Below are 10,839 nucleotides of genomic sequence, written 5' to 3' on the forward strand. Positions count from 1 at the left end.
TCTCTACTCCTTCTCTCTCTGCGAGGTGACTCATCTCTTGAGCTTCGTCTTCGAGGTGACTCTTCCCTTATTTTGCAGGGAGCCGAGCACTCGTTTGAGTAGTGTCCGGGCTTCCCACAATTGTAGAAGATTTGGTCACAGCTGGACGAACGCTTATCTTCATGTCTCGAGCTTGAGCTTCTCTCTTTTCCTCTACTCTTATAGAACTTGTTGAATTTTCTGACCATAAGGTTTATCTCTTCATCAGTGGCAAGGTTGTCCTTTGAAGTAGCGGGAGCATCACATGAAGCTTTATAAGCACCACTTGAATTGTTGTGCAGCTCATCTTTGTCCTTGAGTGACATCTCATGAGCAACAATCCTACCAATGACTTCAGTTGGATTGAGATCTTTGTAATTTGGCATCATTTGGATCAATGTGCACATTGTGTCATACTTGCCATCGAGAGCTCTAAGTATCTTCTTGATGATGAATTTTTCGGTCATATCTTTGCTTCCTAAGACGGCAATCTCATTGCTGATGAGAGCTAGCCTAGAGTACATTTCAGCGACACCTTCACCATCCTTCATCTTGAACTTGTCAAGCTGACTTCGAAGCACATCCAACATAGATTCTCTGACCGATTCAGTACCTTCATGCATATCAACGAAGTATCCCAAATTTCTTTTGCCTTGTCAATGCAACTGATTTTGTTGAATTCTGCGACATAGGCAGTTGAAGATGATGTCGCGAGCTTGAGTATTAAGTTGCAACATCTTCAGTTCATCATCTGTCGCATCACGATATGGCTCATCCCCTTCTCCAAAGAAGTTACCTTGCACACCAACACCAATAACAGCCCAAACATGAGGATAAAAGCCAAGAATATGAATTTTCATTTTATGCTTCAAACTAGCAAAATTAGTGCCGTCAAAATATGGACCTCTACGATGATAATTTCCTTCACTAGATGCCATACTCTCCTAGGTTGTTAAACCAATGAAAAGGAGACCAAAGCTCTGATACCACTTGTAGGATCGAAAGTATGTCTAGAGGAGGGTGATTAGACTACTTGACAAGATATTTTTTTTGCATTTTCCCTATTTTACTTGAGAGGCATCTACGACAATTATAACAAGTCAAGTACACCCTACACATGCAATTCTAACAGTATGGTGTAAAGTATAGGAGTAAGGTGGGGAGATCAAACGCATGAGGTTGACACAACGATTTTTGGCATGGTTCTGATAGGTGGTGCTAACGTACGTCCATGTTAGTGGAGACTTCAACCCACGGAGGGTAACGACTGAGAGAGTCCATGGAGGGTCCACAAAGAAGTGGCCTTGTCTATTCAACCACGACTTCCGTCCATGGAGGACTAGCCTTACTCACGGTAGATCTTCACGAAGTAGGCGTTCTCCTTGCCCTTACAAACATCTTGGTTCAACTCCACAACACAAAGTAGGAGGCTCCCAAGCGACACCTAACCAATCTAGGAGGCACCACCGTCCAAAAGGTAATAGATGTGGTAGATCAATGAACTCCTTCTCTTGTGCTTCTAAAGATAGACTCCTCAACACAAATCACTCTCTCACAGAATATGCATGGGTAGGAGAGGTTGACTTGGTGGAAAGCAGTTTGGGGAGGCTAGAGATCAAGTTTCAAATGATAGGATTGGAATATCTTGGTCTCAACACATGAGTAGGTGGTTATCTCTCAGAAAATGGATCTGGCAATGAAGTGTGTGTTTTGAGTGCTTCTCCCACGAATGAGAGGTGAGTGAAGGTGTATATATAGGCAGCAGCCAAAACCCAACAGTTACACATAAAAGGGCAAACTCGGTGACACCAAAGTTGAAAACTCGGTGGTACCGATTAGCACTAAAAGTGTGAACTTTTTGTCACACCCTATTTTTACTACCACTTTCTCTGTATGCAAAAATCTGAGCTTGTTAAAACTTTTTCAAACTAATGATGTGAGTGCCATGATTGTCATTGTATGCTTGTTTGTTTGATCGTGTCATAATAAAAACCCCATTTTCAATATTGAGTTATTCCCAAAAACCCTATTCTTATTTCTAGTTAAGTTACAAAACCTACCTTGAGTTGCACTACATGCCTTTGGTGGCAAGGAGTGTTCTTACCCAAAGTTGGAGATCTGATTTTAGCTTTATTTTGTGCTCCAAAACCACAAAATAATTAATTTTTAGAATTGTTTTCCTAATTTATTTGCAAGTCCATTGCTTAGGCCAGAAATGGTATTCCTACATGGAAAAATACTTTTCTGCCTTAGAAAAATCTGCTTAAATTTGTATTAATATTATTTGAGTAAAACCGTGAAAACCATATCTGTCTGTTTTGACCTTTTGAAATATTTCCAAAGGAAATATTCTAAATAAAATCCTAGAAAATTCAAGTGGTATCCCTAAGCCATATTTGGTGTCCACATAAAGAATCACCTTGATCCAAGGTGATTAAGGACCCCAAATAACCCTAAAACCTATTCTATCGAGATTGGAGTTAGTGCAACTCTACATAACAAAGTTTGTCCTATGATGCTGAAACTTTGCACGAGTGCCGAATACCTCAAATGAGAATTCCACACAAAAAATGGGATTTGTGGGACTAAATTTACCCACAATCTCTTTGGATGGGACAGATCTGGTCAAATGGTGGTGTTTTCAAGTTTACAAAGCAAAACTTGTCCAATGGAGCTCAAACTTGGTGAAACCCCACGTTTTAGCACCAAACCCAAACCTGTTAATTTGCAACACCAATGGTAGGGTTCAACCCCCTCAAACCACTATCGAGCACCTTCCGACAGGGGGGGGGGGGAAGCCCTCTTAGCCACAGCTAAACCCAGCCGCTTTGCTCCAAACTCATAGATTTGGTGGCCAGTATGAGTGCCCAACCCCAGTCAACTGGCCCCTCACTGGTTCAAAGTGGAAATGCCAAAAACCCCAATTTGAGCTTCAGTTCAAAGCTGACAGCACCAGTATTCCTTGTCTCCCTTGACCAGCCGAAGCTCCCACGAGACCCAAACGGCTAGCCACACTCCCAACCAATGCCAAGACATGCTAGACACGTCCAAAGTGGCTCAGAGCACGCCAGCATGCCGTGGCATGCCAAAACTGCACTCTGGGCGCGCTACAGGAAGCCACCGAGGTGGGGACGATGCTCTCGGCCAGTTCAAGCCTCCCCCGAGGTGTCCAACCTCTTTCCCGAAAACCCCTTTGCGTCGAGCAACCCTCAGGGCCCCTCCTCTCCCGCGCTAGAGCTCGTGCCACGCGTGCCCGTGTGCACCAGATCTGACCAAGGTTGCGCGGCCACGGATACTCGACTCCTCTCTCTCTCCCTCTGTTGCGGATGGTTCTGATGGTTGATACGTCTCAAACGTATCTATAATTTTTGATGGTTTCATGATGTTATCTTGTCATCTTTGGATGTTTTATGTACCTTTTATATCTTTTTTGGGACTAACTTATTAATTCAGTGCCAAGTGCCAGTTCCTGTTTTTCTGTGTTTTTGGTTCTTTTCAAATCTGATTTTGGAACGGAGTCCAAACAAAATAAAATCCCCGAAATAATTTTTTCCAGAACGGAAGAAGATCACGGGCTTGTGGGCCAAGCCAGGAGAGCTACAGTGAGCCCACAAGCCCTGTAGCCGCCACCAGGGGGGCGGCTAGCAGGCTTGTGGCCTCCCTGGCGCCCCCTGACCTAGCTCCTTCGCCTATATATTCCCTAAAATATAGGGAAAAAAATCAAGGAATCCACGAAAACACTTTTCCGCCGTCGCAAGCTTCCGTTTCCGCGAGAACTCATCCGGAGACCCTTGCCGGTGCCCTGCCAGAGGGGACTTTGGAGTTGGAGGGCTTCTACATCAACATCATCGCCCCTGCAATGACTCGTGAGTAGTTCACTTCACACATACGGGTCCATAGTTAGTAGCTAGATGGCTTCTTCTCACTCTTGGATCTTCAATACAAAGTTCTCCATGATCTTCATGGAGATCTATCCGATGTAATCCTCTTTGGCGGTGTGTTTGTCGAGATCCGATGAATTGTGGATTTGTGATCAGATTATCTATGCTATATATTTGAGTCTTTGCTGATTTCTTATATGCATGAGTTGATATCCTTGTAAGTCTCTCCGAGTCTTGGGTTTTGTTTGGCCAACTAGATCTATGATTCTTGGAATGGGAGAAGTGCTTGGTTTTGGGTTCTTACCGTGTGGTGACCTTTCCCACTGACAGTAGGGGCAGCAAGGCACACATCGTGTAGTTGCCATCAAGGGTAACAAGGTGGGCTTTGTCGTAGATATGAGATTGTCCATCTACATCATGTCATCTTGCTTAAGGCGTTACTCTGTTCTTTTGGACTTAATACACTAGATGCATGCTGGATAGCGGTCGACGTGTGGAGTAATAGTAGTAGATGCACAAAGTATCGGTCTACTTGTTTTGGACGTGATGCCTATAGATATAATCATTGCCATAGATGATGTCACAACTTTGCGCGGTTCTATCAATTGCTTGACAGTAATTTGTTCACCCACCGTCTACTTGCTTTCATGAGAGAAGCCACTAGTGAACACTATGGACCCGGGGTCTATTCACACCTATCGTTTCCACTTTCGCTTTTACTTTGCTTTGTTACTTTGTTGCTTTCAGTTCTCACTTGGCGAACAATCTGTAAGGGATTTACAACCCCTTCATAGCGTTGGGAGCAAGCTTTTTGTGTTTGTGCAGGCACTTGATATACTCCTTCACTGGATCGATACCTTGGTTCTCAAACTGAGGGAAATACTTACCACCGCTGCGCTACATCACCCTTTCCTCTTCGAGGGAACACCAACGCAAGGCTCCAAGGCCACGGGGGAAATCCTTTGCATATTTGCCTAGGAAGTCCCTTAAGGCGTAGCCGTAGCAGAAGGATTACTGGTGCCGTTGTTGAGGAGTATCAAGACAAGAACAGTCTCCCGCAGCACGTTTCTAGCGCCGTTGGAAGGTCTTTTGTTGTAGTAGCAGTGGTCCAAAACCACGTCCTAAGACCATGGTTTAGACCCCAGCTCCTCCGTATACCCCATGCGCGCCACGGTGAGTCACGGCGCTCCTGAATAGGCTCACCGTCGTGGGCCAATTTATAGCCCTCCCCCTCGCTCGTGCACCCCTCAGATAGCTTCACCACGACCACTAGCACCTCCCTAGCCATCCCAGCAAGCCAGTAGAGCCACGGTGCTCGAGATCGACCGAGGCCCCTCCGCCTCGGAGCTTCGGTCGATCTCCAGCTACACGACGGCTCCTGCGTCCCCCGACCCACCAAACTGATCCCCTCAACCCCAGGAAGCTTTCCCCCAACTCGCCCAAGCATTTCCGTGCTCCTAGCTACCTCCACGACCACCTCCCGAAACTCCTCCGCCTTGGCCTTCTCGTTGCCGGGGAACCCCTGGCTCTCTATCGCTGTTCCGACCACCAGCAGGTAGGCGGCGTCATGCCAAACCCATTCTTGTCCTTGTTGGGGCTTGAGAATGTCGACAGCCTCGCCGACGTGCTCCTCCTCCTCTCTGGACGGAGGTATGAGACGACCCCGACAGGTGTGCCCCACCTGTCGGTGGCCCAGCCTCCTCCCCCACGCTGCCCGCAGGGCCCCGCACATCAGGTTCAAACCTGAGGGCGCGCGCGCCTGGGCAGGCTGTCGGCTGGCCTTGGGCCGGCCCAGTTCCAGGCCGAGCCAGGCCAGGGGACTTAGCCCATTTTCTTTTATTTTTTAAAATCTGATTCCTAACATTTTTATAAAATATTTAACCGGTGTAAAAATATAATTTTTCCACTGTTATTCTTCTAAAAATGTGTAGTATTTCATGAGACCAATGGATTAGTTTTTCAACAACTATTCTGTTTTACAATAATAAAAAGGACTAAATTGGAATAGTTTTGCTTCTGTTGGTTGATTTTAAAAATGTTCCTTCTTTTGAAATAGAGGCAAATATTTTTCAAAATAACAATTTAGATTTATCAGTAATATAAAATATTTTTAAAATAACTTTGTGATCTGTTTTTGAGTGAGCTATTTCTATTTATTATTTTTACGACGATAGAAAATCCGTGTGACGAGGGAATCGGAGCGGAAGACCTCGAAGACCCCGGATACCTAGCAGACCAAGGCAAGCAGCCCTTTGACCATGACTGAGCATATGTTATATTGCATATTAAAATAGCAAGTATTTCCGTTGCATATGATCATAAGTGCCGGTAAATCATTTGATATGATGTTACCGATAGTTCCTCCGGAGCACATGCATTGAGCTTGATCCTACCCATTTGAGGATCACGCTACTATCATGTTGACAAGTAATGCTAGAGTAAAAAGCATGAGCATGTTGTTGGCATAAATCCAAGAGTTTATAAAAATCCCGTCGAGTGCCACTAATGCCCGAGGGTGATGATGAGTTAGGTGGCCACTTTTGGTGAAGTGGTGCACCAGGTACTTTGAGTGAGTATGGCTTCGGAAATGGGATTAGATTTATGATGTGTCGACCGTCCCAACCTTACCAGTACGACCACGTTGCCCCTTATGGGACGGGGCTATGTTGATAACTCTGGTCGGTGCTAGCAAAGAGCCACATTACTAGTGGCGGGAGTGATGTGTGGTCACTCTCGTGATGGGGTCGTGCCAGGTAGGACGACTATGCAACTTTTATGAGTTCCAGTCACACCGTTGGTCCCCGCATGGTTGATACTGTCCAGAGTGGGTGCTCGTAAGACGTACAACATGTGGGCTGTGTACCAATCGAGTGGACCTCTTTGTCTAGTATCGCCAGGGGAAAGGCATTGATCGGGTACTTACCTCGGGTATGTTATATACCGCGAGTCGTGGATGACACGGAAGTTTCCCGGATCTCGTGGGTCCAGCGTACTACCTCTGTAGAGTGTAAAACTATTCGAATAGCCGTGTCCACGGTCAAGGACAGTTGGGTAATCCTGCTTAAACTACGTCCAGTCATTTCCGAATAAACCAAGCGTTTGTGAGTGGTGATAAAAATGTATTATTATGAAAGCAATGATATGACCAAGTTTGGTGACTTGGCATATAGGGTGAACCCGGATGGTTCAACCCTCGACAGATATATTGATATCTGTAACCTGTTCTTCAAAAGTAATTCTTTAACTTGATCCATATTCATGATCATTCCACCAATATGAGTTACACCAAAGATGCATGATATTGTTATCCTTCACTTTCATTGTTCATATCATGGGTTGTTTGCGAGTACATTCAAAAGTACTCATTGGCTTGCCACTGGTTATATTATTGACTAGACATGGAAGGACCGGAGTTTGGAGATGAGTAAGTCTTCGGAGACGCCCGTGCGAACTAGGACGCTTCCGAGTTAGAATGCCTGTCGGTGTAGGCTTGATGGCATGGGCACCCGCTTAGCCCCTATTATTTCCGCTAATAGATGTATCTGTAAGGTTTGGCCTTAGTCCCTGTTTGTGAATTTGGCCATTCGTTCATGTGTTGTAATAATCGGTACTCAGATGTAAGACTCTTTTATTCGGTATCTGTGTTTGGTGAGCATTGATCTATGGGGTCACTGAGCACGACGATCTCGACTCGTAAGTCGGGGTACCGACAGAGCTGGTATCAGAGCCATCCTGACTATAGTAAGCCTTAGGTTGTACGGACGAATAGCAAAGACGACTAGTGCGCATAGACCTTAACCTGAGATTCTGCACCCACTAAAAAACTTTCTAACCCCGCTCCTCTACATCATGTAGATGGCCGCCGTACCTGAGATGCTTCTGGAGACGGGCTTTCCTCTACTTTTGAGTGATAGCCTCGAGAAGTGCCAAGTATGCTGCATGCCCATCTTCCTCTACCACGAGCACTGGGTAAACGCCAACACTAAGGAATATCACGTGGACGTGATAGTGAAGGCTAACGACTCCCCGACTACCTGGTTCTTTGAAGGGCCACAGATGGAAGATCTGATGTTTGCAGTGGAGACCGTAGCACAAGAGGCGCTCGTGCAACTGCGTGACATCCTTCTCGAGATGGCTAACGAGCCAGCTACTCGTCACCTACCCTTCGTTAAAGACGGGATAGACAGGAGTTGGACACTCAACCCATCATCCAAGGACGGGACGCCACTGAGGTTTCAAACCTACTTCAGTCTCTCCTCCGACACTTTGATGCACATTTTGATCAAAGAGTCAACTAAGATTCGTCAAGAGCTGCACCAAGTCAAGGATCTGCTTCGCACGGAGAAGATGAAGAACCATAAGGTGAAGAAGGAAGGAGCACCCGAAGGACCACCTGGTTTTGCTTTCCAAGGAGGAATACCACCACTTCAGGCCACTCCTCTTCAGAGTCGTCGCCTGACTGCACAAGAGTACATCGAACTCTTCTCTACCTCGCCGACCAAGAGACGCCGTGATGGTCCACTTCCTTCTCCTACCCCTTCAAAGAAGGGAAGTACTGATGAAGATGAAGATGAAGATGAAGACGAAGATCCCGCAGAACCCACCTATGAGACCTTGCAGTCTGCCGCTTAGCATTAGTAGCATAGGCAATTAGGAGTACTCCTCGAGCGTAGGAGTTCATGTATCGGTTCAGTTAACCACGATTGTTGTGTGAGCATGTTGGATGCAAGTCGCATTCTGCCTTAGGCAGCTTGTGAGAGACTACATCGCCTGTTTCAATCTAATGCATTAGCCTTTTCAAAAACCTTTGGCTTAAAAATTTCGCACTAGCACAACACCAGACCCCCTCTTTACTAGAGCATCATCCCTTATGATTCCGCCAGTGCGGCAAATTGACCTGTCTACTCCCCTGACAAGATGGTGAATGCTACTCGCAACAGCACCTTCGGCAACCCCGGCTCTGCCTCTTTGGGTCAATGGCAGGGAACCGGAGGGGAAGCTCAAGCTGGAGATCACCACGAGCAGCAAGAGGATGTTCCACCGCCACCGCCTCCTCCTGAAAGCTTGACTATGGCTCAGTTCCTTCAAGATCTTCAAGTGGAACGTCAAGCCAACAATGCCGCTATTCAATAGCTGGCTCAAACCTTGGTGAACAACCCGCCGTAGAATGGGAATGGCAATGGTCGCTCTACTCTCTCTGAGTTCATGTGAACTACGCCACCCATATTCACATAGACGACTGACCAATTGGATGCCGATGACTGGATCCGTACTATCGAAGACCTCCTCGCGCTGGTTAAATGCACTGATGATCATGAGAAGATCCTCTATGCTTCTCACTGTCTTGGTGGCACAACCAGAGCTTGGTGGGGTGGATTTCAGATCATGCGAGCAGGGCAAGTCATCACTTGGGCTGTGTTCAAAGATGGATTCCGCGCTGCTCACATTCCCCCTGGAATGATGACCATTAAGAAGAGGGAATTCCGATCCATAAGGCAAGGCAGTGGATCCGTTAAGGAGTATTTGCAGAAGTTCAACCTCCTGTCAAGATACGCACCTGAAGACGTCAACACTGAGGCTGCCAAAGTGGAACGCTTTATTGATGGACTACATCAGTCACTCCAGTATCAGATGGTTGTTTGTGAATGTCGGACCTTTAGCGATCTGGTTAATAAGGCTCTTATGTTGGAAGGCAAGCGTCGTGCTATGGACGACACCCGTAAGCGCAAGCTAATGGGTAGTGGAGGACTAAGTAACCCGAAGCCACGCCCATGGCAGTCAGCTCCAGCAAGACCCAACTATCAGCAGTAGCAGTACAAGTATCCAACATTCTGCCAGAACTACCAGCCTTAGTAGCAAGTCAACACCAAGCCGGTAATCAACCCGCCGAACAAGAGTGGAGTCAAGACCAATCTTCCCGCAGAAGTTACCTATTTTGGATGTGGACAAACATAGCACTAATCCAGGCAGTGTCCCAATAAGAAGCCCCATGCACCGCTCCCCAATGCACCAACTCCAGGCCAAGTGGCACCAGGCAGGAATCAGGCTCCCCGTAATCATCAGTATCATGGCAAAGGGCGGATTAATCATATCTCCGCAGAAGAGGCGCATGAAGACCCGGACTGCATTCTGGGTACATTCCTTGTCAACTCTACCCCAGCAACCGTATTGTTCGATTGTGGTGCTTCGCATTCTTTTGTTACACAAGGATTTGTGGAAAAATGTCGTTTAAAACCTACCCTGCTTTGCGGGCATGTGGCAATTCAAACCCCGATAGCAGTATTGAGGACCAACCTAGGATGTAGGAAGGTCGGGATAGTTATCAATGGGACGAGCTTCTCAATGGATCTCATTGTGCTTAAGTCGCAAGGCCTAGAAGTAATTCTCGGCATGGATTGGTTGGCCAAGCATCAAAGAATCTTGGACTATGCCAACGCGGCCATTACCATGACAAGCGACCAAGGGGTCAAAGTCAAGTATGTCTCTGAGCCAGTACCCACTCGAGTACCACGGGTTAACAGCCTGTCAGAGGTAGAACTCGATCGAGTGACAATAGTCTGTGAGTACCCGGACGTCTTTCCTGATGAGCTACCAGGGATGCCTCCTGACCGATACATCGAGTTCAGCATTGAGCTCATGCCCGGATCGAGGCCTGTCTATAACAAGCCTTATAGGATGGGATCCGAAGAGCTAGCGGAGTTGAATAAGCAACTGGATGAGCAACTAAGGAAAGGGTTTATTCGTCCGAGTGCGTCACCTTGGGGATCGCGTGTTCTTTTTGTGTCCAAGAAGGATGGAACTATCGGACTCTGTGTCGATTACCATTCTCTCAATGAGGTCACGATCAAGAACAAGTACCCACTCCCCAAGATTGAAGACTTGTTTGATCAGCTAAATGGAGCTAAGGTATTCTCCAAGATCAATCTCCGATCTGGGTATT

This window comes from Hordeum vulgare, chromosome 4H, assembly GCF_904849725.1.
Source record: "Hordeum vulgare subsp. vulgare chromosome 4H, MorexV3_pseudomolecules_assembly, whole genome shotgun sequence".
Lineage (NCBI taxonomy): Eukaryota > Viridiplantae > Streptophyta > Magnoliopsida > Poales > Poaceae > Hordeum > Hordeum vulgare.